The sequence below is a fragment of the Patagioenas fasciata genome, chromosome 17 (assembly GCF_037038585.1).
Source record: "Patagioenas fasciata isolate bPatFas1 chromosome 17, bPatFas1.hap1, whole genome shotgun sequence".
Taxonomy (NCBI): Eukaryota; Metazoa; Chordata; class Aves; order Columbiformes; family Columbidae; genus Patagioenas; species Patagioenas fasciata.
This window is the reverse complement of record NC_092536.1, coordinates 8,275,046-8,287,940: the sequence shown is the minus strand read 5'-3', so window position 1 is coordinate 8,287,940 and position 12,895 is coordinate 8,275,046. Positions and strand designations below refer to the sequence as shown.

At 44.7% G+C, this 12,895-nt stretch overlaps 1 protein-coding gene and 1 long non-coding RNA gene across 2 annotated transcripts in view; one reads left to right on the top strand and one right to left on the bottom strand.

Annotated features, from left to right (window-relative positions):
- Positions 1 to 12,895, bottom strand: part of HIC2 (HIC ZBTB transcriptional repressor 2) — an 81,063-nt gene that overhangs the window by 48,868 nt on the left and 19,300 nt on the right. The gene's annotated exons all lie outside the window — the stretch shown is intronic.
- The window catches only part of LOC139829295 (uncharacterized), a 111,899-nt gene that overhangs the window by 87,382 nt on the left and 11,622 nt on the right, over positions 1 to 12,895 (top strand). The window contains exons 4-5 of the long non-coding RNA XR_011741744.1: positions 3,851 to 3,933; positions 12,542 to 12,636. This is a non-coding gene — a long non-coding RNA (uncharacterized lncRNA). The remainder of the gene's footprint in view (positions 1 to 3,850; positions 3,934 to 12,541; positions 12,637 to 12,895) is intronic.

The window sequence follows — 12,895 nt, the reverse complement described above, 5'->3', positions numbered from 1 at the left end:
GGGTGGTGAAAAAGAAGAGGGGACTAAGAAAAGTGTGCCCAGAGCCTTAGCAACATCATTATTTTGATAATCCATTAGCAGATTTGTAATTAAAATCAAGTCCCACCTCAGTAGGGCAGCCAGATGCATCCACAGAGAACTCATTCAGAGAGTTGTTACGATAAATACCAGGAGAATTACGAATATTGTAGCTTCTTCTTAACCCTTCCAGCAGTATTTCAGGAACCGCCTGTCACTTTGGAAGACTGATCACTTTTCCCTCAGCTTGTTGCAGGCTCTAGGTGTGCCCCTAACCAAATAGGCTTACCACTTAAAAGCTTAATTGCACCTGTGGCTTAAACCTTCTCCCAGACAGCACTTGGGAGCATTTGGATTTGGGCGTTTCAGCTGTGGGACTGGGGCCTGTGCTCACAAACAGAGCCAGGCAAGTCCCAATAGCAGCCCCTGGTAAAAGCAGCCTCTGTGGGCCAGAGAGCAAGGGATGGGGATGGCAGAAGTGCTTTTTCCATTTTGATCACATTTATCTGTATTTACATTTCCACAGTTGGGTTTGAGTAATGTCCACCTCCTTGTTTGTGACTGAGGGCAGGTTTCACAGTCTCACATTTCTTTTCCACAACAAAAAGATCAAAGTTTGAGCCACTTGTGCAACTTGGGTGTTTACGGTGAACTGGTCGAATCGCATGGCAAGCCCTCCCTCCCGCTATCAGTCTCGCACTGAGTCAAGCTCCTTCATTCCATACGCACCAGGAGGGGCCAAGAGGATACAGCCCATGTCTGGCATGATTATAACCCACCATCGCTTCCTTCTGCTCTCACATGGGAGCAGAAATACAGCATACTAGGGAAGGGGTTAACATGTCCAGGTAAAGGCACATTCAGACTCTTTTCTGCAGGGCTGACAAGCCCTTTCCAGGTTGTATTTTTAAAGAGGCTTTCGAAGAAAAAGCAAGCAAATGCTGTGTAGAGAACCACAATGAAAGAGCACGTTCCCTTCACTCACCTTCTCAGTATTGCCTGGGTAGTACAGACTCATAGTGCATCCTATTGCCACAGGAAACCTGTGCTGCCTTTTCAGAAGTTACTGCTGAAGGGAAGATGAAGAAATACAGTGTAACAGGAGTCCGTGCCTGCAAGCTTCCACATTCCTAATCCCATCCTGTCTCATGCAAGGATCCACAAACTTTCTAGGTCTCAGTTTTGTAAGCTATGAAATAGAGCTAAATTTTAGGGTTTTGTGAAATTGTTTTAACTGATAGTTGGAAAGCACACATCTTCAGATGGAAATTATCATATAAATATTAATGAGCTCTGACTACTGGCAGTATGCATGTCTCTTAGGAATCATAAGCACCATGGATGGATCAAAGAGAGCATGTAGCTCTAAGAGACAGAGTGGTGGGAGTTGGCTCTGTGTTTAACTATATTTTAAAGTAGATCCTCAAGACTGTTGTGGATATTCCCTATCAAGTTACAGCAGCTTTCAATTAAAATTACATTTTATCCTTAGGCGAAATTCCACAGTGTACCTTTTCATATTAGCCAGGCACATTTTCACTCATGTAGATCTTTCTTCTACACACATGCTGTCCTGTCTTTCTAAATAGGGGTCAAACCAACTGGGAAATAGGGATTTTCACCTCATTCTCATCTAAATAAATACTCCTTACCTAATTATGTTACCAAACAACTTCCTGTTGTACTGGGGATGGGTTGGCAAGACATGGGATGAGGAGGTGGCAGCTGTTTGCTCTGCAGCATTCACAGGCCAGATCAGCCTGACATCGCTTCAGACACAGCCCCATCCTCTGTCCTTTGAATAAATACAGCACAAAACGCCACATGGTAACGATGCGGCTTCTGTTTTCCTGAACAGTCATCTCCTGAGCATGAGCAGCACAAAACCTGGCTCTGGACAGGCTCAATAGGCCGGGGCTCCCAGCAGGGCTCTGGGTGGGTGTGCTGGTGCAGCGAGGGTGCAGCGTCCCAGCCCAGAGCTGCAGAGCCCCGGCTGCCCATGGAGCCCCGGCTGCCCATGGAGCTCCAGCTCCCCATGGAGCCCCAGCTGCCCATGGAGCCCTGGCTGCCCATGAAGCCCCAGCTGCCCATGGAGCCCCAGCTACCCATGGAGCCCTGGCTGCCCGTGGAGCCCCGGCTGTCCGTGGAGCCCCAGCTACCCATGGAGCCCTGCCTGCCCGTGGAGCCCTGGCTGCTCATGGAGCCCCGGCTGCCCGTGGAGCCCTGCCTGCCCGTGGAGCCCCAGCTGCTCATGGAGCCCCAGCTCCCCATGGAGCCCCGGCTGCCCCCGGCATGTGCTGGGCAGGAGGCTGCACAGCCTCCTCAGGAATGTGGGATGGCCGCAGGCCTCAGGAGTGTTTTCCAAAGAGCTGCTTGCATTTGTTTCTCTTAGGGTCCAGCAACCCTGAGCTTTTTTGTTGTTGGGGGTGGTGGTGGGGAAGGAGGAAGGTTTGCTTTGTTAGGGTTTTTTTTTTTTCACATTAAAAGACAAGAGAGAGCAGGGCCTGAAGATTTTTCTTTCCCTGAGGAAAACTCAGTCTCATCAGCTGCCACCTTACCTCTCACAATCTGTAAGACCCTGTGGCCAGATTTCTGCCAACATCCAGGGCTTCCTAGATGCTTTGTGAGCCTGACACGTGGCCAGCCGGGGAGTCCGCAGTGAGCTGGCTCCTTGGCGGGACTGTGTTGTTTCCTCAGCAGACTCAGACCCATGGCCCTCTGTCCTGCTCACCTCGGGCACATCCCATGAGCTCTGCTTTCTGCACTTGCTGCTAAGGCAGTGCTGCAGCTGCCTCCAGTTTTGTCTACACTGGGGCAACTGGGATTGATTGCTTAGTGCTGGTAGTAAGAACAAAAATCAAATGGCATAGGCACATTCAGGATGGTTGTAATTGTGTCCCTGAGCTGCTTAGAGGGAGTACAGCAAATAGATGGCTTTAAGAATCCTTACCGCTTCTTTGGAAAAAAAGGGAGAAATTTGGAAGATGCTCAGGACAGACAACATCTTGACAGCTAGAAAAAAAAATAAAAAGCCCCAGAAATTAATTTCCTCCTGGGGTGCCAGTAAAAGACAGGATGTTCACAACATACGGTGAGTGGTGGCTGAAACAATGGTCTAATAACTTAGATCTACTTGCTGTGTTCTGTGCTAAAAGACAGAAAGCATAACTGTGTTTTGATACTAAATAACATGATTCTGGCCAACAGTTTTTAGGCAAGGAAGCATGAACCCAAAACAGAGGAATGGGAGGTTCATTTCTTCCCCTGGCCACACCAGGGAATTTTACATCTTTCTATGAATAATGTTTTTATAACAAAAACAGGCATCAGTCCTAACAAATACCTCTCTCTAAACTCTGGCCCAAAAGAGTCACTTTGGAAAAGGTCATACCACCTGTTCCCAGAGTTAAGTTAATTAGCACTTGTCCCTCTCTGTGTAAGGTCAGGGATCCTCCCACAAAGAGGTACACAACCAGATCTTTAAAAGATGTACGTATGCCCTCTTAAGCAAACAGGCATCTTTATAGTGTTACTAAGATTCCCTCTGGTCATCCCTATAGAAGAACTCTTAATTGGAAAGGAAGCAGACTGGGAGATTAGCGTAACCAGTGCTTGGCTAGGTATGCAGAGCACTGTACTGGTGAACAGAAATGCTGGTCTTTTAGTACCAGGTAGCAATCTCTCTCCATCAGGATGACTTTTATCAGGTTCAGCATCAGCCTTTCATGCAAAATGAAATATTTGAACTATGGAAATGTTTTCTTATTGAATTTGAGAGCTTTGCAGTGCATTTTCCTCTCCAACACACTTTCTCTCTTCTTATTCCATCCAGGCATTTGTGCCACATATATTACTGAAGTATTTCACTTGCCCTTCATGTGACCAGCTACATGCATTGGGAGAAAGTAAATCCAGGTAAGACCTGCTATCATTTATATCTGGGTGAAACTGAAGTTTGATCAGCAAGGAAGGTCAACATACGGTTCTGTATTTTCTGTCCACAAAAAAGTTACACAGTTCATTTACTGAAAGAAGAAAAAAATACCCTAGCCCATACAGTTCCTGAGCACAGGAACAGTGTCACGTGTTGCCTGCCACGGTACTTACTGCTGGTTTACAACAGTAGTTTAAAAACAGAAACCCAAACCCAAGTGTTTAATTACAGACGTGTCCATCCTAATCCAACTCTAGCATAGCGTAAACGATGTAGGATGCTAAACTCTACTTCTTAAGCTAGGAAACTTTCTGACAGACATCCGTGACTGCGTGCTCTGAGCACAGCCTCAAACCTGCTAAGCAAGACAGGACTACACCAAGGAGGGCCTGTACAAAAGGGTCCAGAGACTATTTGTGTCAGCTCTCTAAACCACAAACCACAGCTAGCCCTCCCTCTCAAGCACTTGCATGCTGCTCCTTGCAAAGCCGGAGCAAGATATTTTGGCATCCAGATCGCTGCCTTTGGGGGCCCACCCATCCCTTTTGGTCTCTTCCCATTCCTTATCGCAGGCTTGCAGACCCTCTCCCTGGGCAGCGGCAGAAGCCAGGGCACGTTTGCCTGCAGGTTTGGCACCCTTCTGTTTCACCATCACCCTGTTCTTCTGACACAGGGTGCAGCTTACCCGCCGTTGCTGGACTCGCTGATACCAAGAGTGGGGTAATATGTAGAGAATCACATCTAAGAAATGGAAAACTGGCAACTCTGGCATTTGAAAGAGGATGGAAATTCAGGATGTGCTTGGCATTTCAACTTTAAACTTTGAAACAAGCAAGGCAAAACTCAGCTGTAGCAAAGGAATGGCTTATGGGCAGCTCAGACTTGTCCTAGACTTTCAAGCCAGTCATTTCCCATAAATACTCATAATTTTAAATATAAGAAAGGGGGAGAGGAGACAAAACAAACTGAGTCAACTGATTACTGCCTTTCTGATTCAGAGTCCTTAGCAGATGTAAGACAGAAAATTATTCTGTGAAAAAGTTCCTTTTTATGTATCTGGGACAGCCCCCAAAATTTTTACCAGAGGGGAAGAAGAGGACAAGAACTAAACTGCGAACTTGTCCGCACCCTAGCAGGAATTCACTCATTTTTCACCTCCCACAGGTATCATTAGCATGCTACTGAGAGCAGAAGAAAAAGCAGCTAAGATCAAACCCAAGCTGGTAACAAAGCTCTTCCTCTTGTCATCCCGCGATGGCCCAGAATTTCTGGCTGCAGCCAGTCTCCTCCTGAAAGGCTGGGTTCGTTCAGCGTCCCTTTTGAAAGAAGTGCCACACTAGGAACGTGCTGCAGCTGCGACACAGAGAGTGCAGAAGGCAGGAAGTCTGACGTTCACACCAACCTCAGCCCCTTCACTCACACCTCTTTTCAAATAGCTTTAGCACATGGAGCCCACATTTTCACATTCTCAGAACTAGCTTTATCTATCATATTGCAAGTTCAAGGGAATTTTTTAAATGGTCTGAGTCCCTCTTTCCAAAGTCAAAGACTCACTCCACTGAGAGAAACTTTTAAATTGGTTTTATAAACTCTTCTCCTCTCTGATTTTTGCAATAAGTTGCTACACTCCCTTTTTAAATAATCTATTTAATTTTTACAAACTAAAATACAGATTGGAACACCATACCAACTGTTGTCACAGTCCAAAAATGTCTGGATTTTCAAACTTAAGTCCACCCCTGTATAAAAGGGCCACACACATGTAGGTGTCAATCAGACTCGGTGGCAAAACAGAGGGACCCAGGCTGAGATTTCAGAATGGCACAGACTTTCCTGGACAGAAAGAAAGTGCCAGTCCTCACTCATCTGAAATAATTTCTGCATTTTTCAAGGCAGACTTTTGAAATTTGACCTTAAGAAGCCAAGTGCTTGATTCTGTATCTCCTGCTTTTCAGTGTTTGGTGACAGAAGCAGGAAGAGAGAAAAATAAAGAGAAATGTATTATTTATAAGGCTGCATCAAAATTAAACCTAATGTTATCATGTTTTTGCAGACAACTCAAGAGGTCTGTTCTGTGCCCAGATATTCTGTAGCTGATCCTGTGCATTTTTATCCCATTCTTTTAAAGAAACATTATCTCCATTCCTCTCCACTCAGCACCAAGATTAAAATAAAATAACATTCAAAGTATTTGTGGGAAATGGCAAACAAATGGCTAGTAAAGCCTGGAGATTGCATGGCAGCAGAAAGCCACATGCAGAAATCAGCTATGGCAAGTAACTAAGCGAGGACAACAAAACCCAGCATTGTCCAACGTTTGGACACTCAGCAAAAGGCTGATGATTGAGGGGAAAGAGCCAACCCCACATGATACTGCAAGGGCTCGAGTACTATTTTGAATCAGGTAAACTAATATCTCCTGTACCTGTTCCAAACCACACAGTAATACATGAGCTCTGTTTCTACAAAGTCTGCTGGCTGCCCTCCTCGAAGTAGCATCTATCTTGGAGAAGATCTTGTATTTTCTCTTGGTCTCTGAAAAAGGAGCCCAAACAAGTGCCAGAGACACATGGTTTTGGAAGCCTTTGTATGTTTATCTTTACTGATAAGCCTGCAATCTTCGCTGCAAGCACATCAGCGTGTGTGTCTGCAGCAAAACCTTATTCCAGTCAATGTCTTCCTTGGAACAGCTTCCTCAGAACTGGTCAATGTGTTTAACCCTTTAGCAGCCCATAAAAAAGGCCTTGGTGTAGAAGACTTATTTTTCCTGCTAGAAGATGCATCATGCTTTCATACATCTTTAAAAAACAAGAAAGCAAGTAAGGCAGCCCTGCTTAGAGACAGCAGCAGTGCACATTATATACCTGCACAGATACAGGTAGGGGAATTTACCCTGAGAGAGCTCCATCTCCCCAAAGAGCCTCTGGTTCTGTGCAGATCACAAGTATTGTCCATTTAAAATAAAGGGATGCAGCTATCTAAACTACAGGTTCAACACATGGAAATTCATTAAGACAACTTGTTGAAATTATTCTAAGTGATTGGAGACTGTCAGCAGGAGGCATTCGGGTGCCTAGAATTGGAGAATCAACCGTAATTTCAAGACAACTGATCCTTTTCTAGTAGGTTGACTAAACCTGCTCGTACAGCTTTGCTAATGCTTGAATTCTCAGTTGCCGCACACACATGCATGCCAAGGGCAAATATCCAGAAAGTCACTAGGGACCTCCCAAAGCTGACATGCCAAGAGCTTGGGCAGCCTGAAAATTACATGTAAGTGGCTTTTCTCTGACAGCAGGTTCCATTTATTTCCTCCCACTTGCTCTTTCCCCATCACCTTCCTACACCCCTGAGTCAACCTTCACCAGGCAAGTTTCAGTTAAGCATGTGCTTTGCCAGAGGTGTTTTTAAATTATGTTTTTAAGAGTTTATTTATAGTACACACGCACAGTGCATGATGCTCTCAGGGCTTCTGGAGACTTCAGCATGTCAGGCATGACTTTGCCAGGTGGAAGAAACATTAATTCATCAACTCATCCGTAGAAAACCACGTCCCTTGTGTTTGTCAGCTCCTGTACTCCAACTCAAACTGGAGTGAAAGACAATAATTTTTACTCATTTATCTCCTACCCGTTATTCATCACATCCATGATCAACATAGTGGAAATTCCACCTGAAACATTTCAGAGGATGCCAACTGAACCTCCCCAGCTGATCTTTTGGCAAAACCAACAGCCCATGAGACAACACAACGATTCTATGAACAATTTCCCATTAGGGCAAGAGTTGGAAAACAGTCCAATAAACAGAACTGGGTGAAACTTGCAGTCAAAGTTCACACAGTCCAACACTCCTTGCATCTGCAGAGCAGCGAGTTCCATCAAGCCATGTTTGTTCTAAATGGTTATACTTGACCCATGTGACCAGTTTCTCCTTTCATAAGAGAAGTGTAACGTGACCACAAGATCATTTCCAAGCAGAAAAGCACGCATTTCCAGAAGCAAATCTCTGAGCTCAAGTTCTGACCCCAAAAGCTAGTTGTGCTAATGGTTTGGCTTTCCCAGCTAAACACAATACAAGTCAGGGTTTATTGCACAAAACTTAGTTATTGTAGAGAGATCCCACGTTGTGCCTCCTGGTCCATCTCTGGCCAGGGCAGTGAATATCCACTGGACAGGCCTTTCAAACCGAAGGGTGTGTTCAGGGCTGGATTTAGGATGAGTTTGACTTTCCTTGTTCTGAAATGATGCAAGTTGCTGAAACATTGTTTCCTCAACTGAGCAGCAAATAAAAGCAGAGCAGGGACTCCCAGTAATGGCTCAGAAACCTCAATATTAGGAGGTGGCACAGAGGCGTTCTGGGAGAAGAAAAGGATGTGGTAGACAATTTGCTAATGCCCAAAAACTCTCTCTCCAAAAGAGCCAGCTGCCAGAATGCCCCAGGACAGGGCTGAGTCCTGTGCTCTTTCCACAAGAGCAGCTTTTTCTAAATAAAGAGGTCTTTACACGCAGGACTGGGGAAGCTTAATTCAGATGAACTAAAGTAGTGAATTTAAAGTGAATTAGCTAAACCATATTGTATCTTTGTACAGACACACCCATTCAGTATTAAAAGGAAGTTTAATTTGGTCTATCTCATTTTACTGAATTAAAAGCATTTTAATTCTAAGAGAGCCCGTGTAGGGATTAGTGGGTTGAACAAAGGATGAAGTTACATGCTATGCTGGAGTTCAATGTGGCATAGGAAGGCTCCCCACTTTCATGCTAAAGAATGTTTGTTTACCCCCCACTTAAAAATAACTAAAATTATAAATTCAATTATTCTAATTATCCATGCCTATAAATCTCAAGCTGCCTTAAAAAAACCCTACCTCTGTCTCTGCATTCACGTTTTGTTTCAATCAGAGCATATGTGTTCTTTAAGAATGAAAATATCAGAAGGAAAAATGACATTGATATCATTAAAAATGGGAAAAGCCAACAGCACATGAGGCATTTGTGGTGTTACTTCACATACAGAAAAGCCAGACACCAGATCCCAGCCACATCTGTACAACAGTCGTCTTGTGGACCTGGATCAAGATTTGGCCTCCACCATTTCCATGAGCTACCAATCTGACCACCTACCAGAGAGGACAGTGCTCAGCTTTTAGAATCAAGATTATTGCACTGTTTGTAAGCAACTGGGTGTATTCCCAGCGCACCTGAGCAGCACAGACCCCTTCCAGCATCTTCAAGGGCCATACAACACTGCAATTCAGCCAGTTGCATGGACACATCATTTGTTCATCAGAAGGCTCATCAAAAATGATTTGGTAATGGTAAACTTCTAACTGTCATTTAGGAAAAGAGACTTAAGCTCTCTATTTCAGTTTGCCTAGGGCTGCTGGGAGAGTTTGTGGCAAATCGGAACCACTGACTGTAGAGGTCCAGTCAGCGCAAGGGGGACCTGCCAGCTGCTTGAAGTGAGAGCTGTCTGGTGACTGTGGTCACTAAACTGGCTGAACCCAAAAGGTCTTCCGCCCAGAATACATACTGCTTTCCAGGCCACCCCTTTTTGAGTAGGAAAGGAAGGGAAAAAACAATAAAGGATTTTTATTATATGTGTATATATATATATATATAAACATCATTCTGGCTCCAGTGCAATCTTCCACAAGAAGGAAAACCAACTTCTCAAGCAAGTCAAGATTGTTAAACAGGAGACAGATGAAAGCATTGCTTCAGAATGCAAGGAAATCCCAGCCTGGCTGGTTAGGAAAAATTAACAATACATAATTGAAAAAGCACTCTGCCCTTCCTCATCCCCAAGGTGAACACAGGTCCTGCATAATATTGACTTCTACATCAGCACCAGAGGATAAAGCTATCACTTGAGGTCTTTCTTATTTCTAGGCAGGCCTCTTTCTCTCTTGCTTTTGGTTGCTGGAGGCTATTTCACACCAGTTACCAGCACTGTTCCTGTGCATCAGGACACACTGTTCATATGTGCAGCTTGTGATGAAAGATTCAGCCACTGGAGAACATCAGGAGGGAGGGAACTAGATAGTAGTTCTTATCTTGACATGCAATAGAGGTTCAGTGGTTCCTTGCTGGTGGCCTTGATTGCATACCCATGGAGCCAACCCTCCTGCTCTGGTGTTTAAAAGGCAGGAGTAGGGAAGAGCTCAGATCACACTTGAGAGAACAGAGTAAATCCTGCCGTTTGGTAATACTGCCCGGAACACAGTATTTCAGGATCTTCTCCAGGAAGAGCTACTGAAAGACCAGAAACATCGAGTATATTCATCAGGCCTAACACACAGGGAAAACGTGAGACACAGCACAAAGTCATGTACAGTGCAGACAGATCCTGTACAGGCAGAGGTAGAAGGAACTGAGAGCAGAAAGTGAGACACGCAAAATTGAGCACTGCAGACAAAGCACACAGGCAAACACACTTTATGCCTTTAGCACAAGGGACGGGCTGCTGACAACAGGCAATCAAAAAAAGCCAGCAGACAATCAAAGTTAGCAAACAAAATGAACAGGAATGACAGCTGCCCAGAGTGATCGCTGCTCTACAGGCAACGATATCAGCAATGCACCAGGAAGCAATCTCACACCTTGCTGTCCCTGTCTCTCCAGAAGTTTGAGACTGGGGACCACTCCAACCCAGTGCACAGCGGTGGAGCTGACCTGTGGGCTTCTTTGGCCCCCAGTTCGAAGAGTCAGGGAGTCAGCAAGAATGGCTTACGTGTAAGTATGTTGTATATGGTGCACAACACTCAGCTACACCGAACACCCGTGTAAAGGCTAGAAACTCTCTCGCCTTAGGGCATAAGCCAACCACTAACTTCCTCTGTGGGCAAGTTATTCCATAGTTGTTTGTTTTAGGAGTTCTTGTACCTTTCCCTCAAGCGTCTGGTGTTTGCCTCTCCTGGAGAAAGGATGCCAGACTAGACAGACAGATCATGGCTTCTTTCTGGTATGGCAATTACTGCATTCCACCCTGGAAGGGGGAGAACACACTGGGGAAAGCGTGGAATGTTAGATGGCAAGTTCCAGTAACACATGGCCCCGCTAAATAGCCTTTCCTGTCCATTGGGCCCTGCGCAGTCATGCCAGGAGCACACGGCAGCACAGCTTGGCCCTTTGCATTCTCAGAGTCCTGTGTTCCACTGCAGAATTTGGGAACAAAGCTGAGCAGGGCTCAGCTCTCGCCCTGGAAGTCCTCACCCATGCAAGAAGCAGGATATTCCCATTCAGTAAATGTGTTACAAAACCAGGGGACAGACTGGAATTGTGGTCTGCAGACCTGCAATATTTAAAAAAAACCCAGATCTCACTAGACACAGTGGTCCATCAGCATCAGGCTAAATCAGTCATTGTCCTATAGGATCTGTGCTTCTAGGGCTAAAAAAAATATCAAAGTTTACCTAAAAAAACAATTCTCTGCAACCTTTGAGTCAACCCACTTCAGCAGAATAGTAAATACCTGTACCAGCCTATGAACTAGGGGCTCGGGGCAGCATTTATTCTTGAAATGGGCATTTAGCAAGGCCTCTTTCTTCCTTGGCTGGAGCCAGAAGGCTCCTAAGCTCCCCAAGACAACTGTAATCTAGGGAAACTTAGACCTACCTTTCTACCTAAAAATCCTTCTCTTTGTTGACTTTGGCTCTCTGCCAGTTTAGCGTTCGATTCCAGGTCTCCCAATCTGAGTGTCAGCAGAAATTGCAAGTAGATATCTGTCCAGATTAGCTGCCCAGACACTATCTCGCTTGTGACCTGCAGCACGGATCCCCTTCCTGAAAGCAGCTGCTGCGGCTGCTGCTGCATTTATCCACTGCAGCCCTCGTTTCCACTGCCCATCTGCTGCAGGGGAGGCAGAGCCACACACACGAGACACAAATGACTGGCAAGGGAGACCTTGCCACACCAAACAATAAAAGCCAGGAAATCCGAAGCCTACACCTACCTAGTAATTCATTCTGCTTTTTAAAAATGGAAGAATGTGGATAAGCAAACACCTACACTTGAATGACTTACCTAAGTTTAGACAAGTGGTATCTAAATGATGCTATTTTAACTTATTACTGTAACAAATACGAGGATTGATTCAATAACCTAATGTTGGTTTTGGACAATAGAGGTCTGCATCAATGGCCCAAGACACTAATTATGTTATCAAATCAGTGTATAATAATAGAACTTCTTCATGCATTGATGGAACTAAACTTAGCTCTGCATCAGAAAATAATCCCTCAAAGACAGAGACTGAGATAGTATTTAACAAGAACCCCTTGTGACTGGGTGCAGAGTTGTTATTTTCCTTCCTTTTCAAAATATTACTGTCTTTAAGGTATCACATGGCAAGAAATTTCCTCTGATAATCTTTTATTGCTTGTTATTTAACCTCTATATCTTTCTGAGAGGTAGTCAATATAATTCTCCAAAAGACTTAAGTAAAAGGGAAAGAACTACTGGTGCATATGCAGATCCATTCATTGTAAGCCTACAATAAAGCTTTTTCCGTCAAGGTATGAGCAAAATGACTTGGTGACATTAACTGGCGAGTACTTTGCATTCATATGGTATCTTTCATCTACAGACTTCAAAGCATCTGACAGGAGGCAGGCAGGCATTGTTTCTCCATCCGTCCAAGGAAAAAGCTGAAGCACAAAGTGACGAAGTCTCCTAGAGAAGGTAAAACGATTACCAAAAATCTAAATTAACTGATTCTGAGTCCTTAAAAATGAACCACTTTGCTCCCAATACAAATTACACATGCAGCAGAGAGCAGAGCCACGCCTCACCCACACCCCTCTGAGAATTGCTAAGGATTCTTTAAGAATTTAAATTTCATTCATGAGAAACTAAACAAACACGGAGCACAAGAATACTCTTCTACACACAGGGAAATGATCTGAAAGCAATCCAAATGTGACGTTCTGCAGTGCTCCGA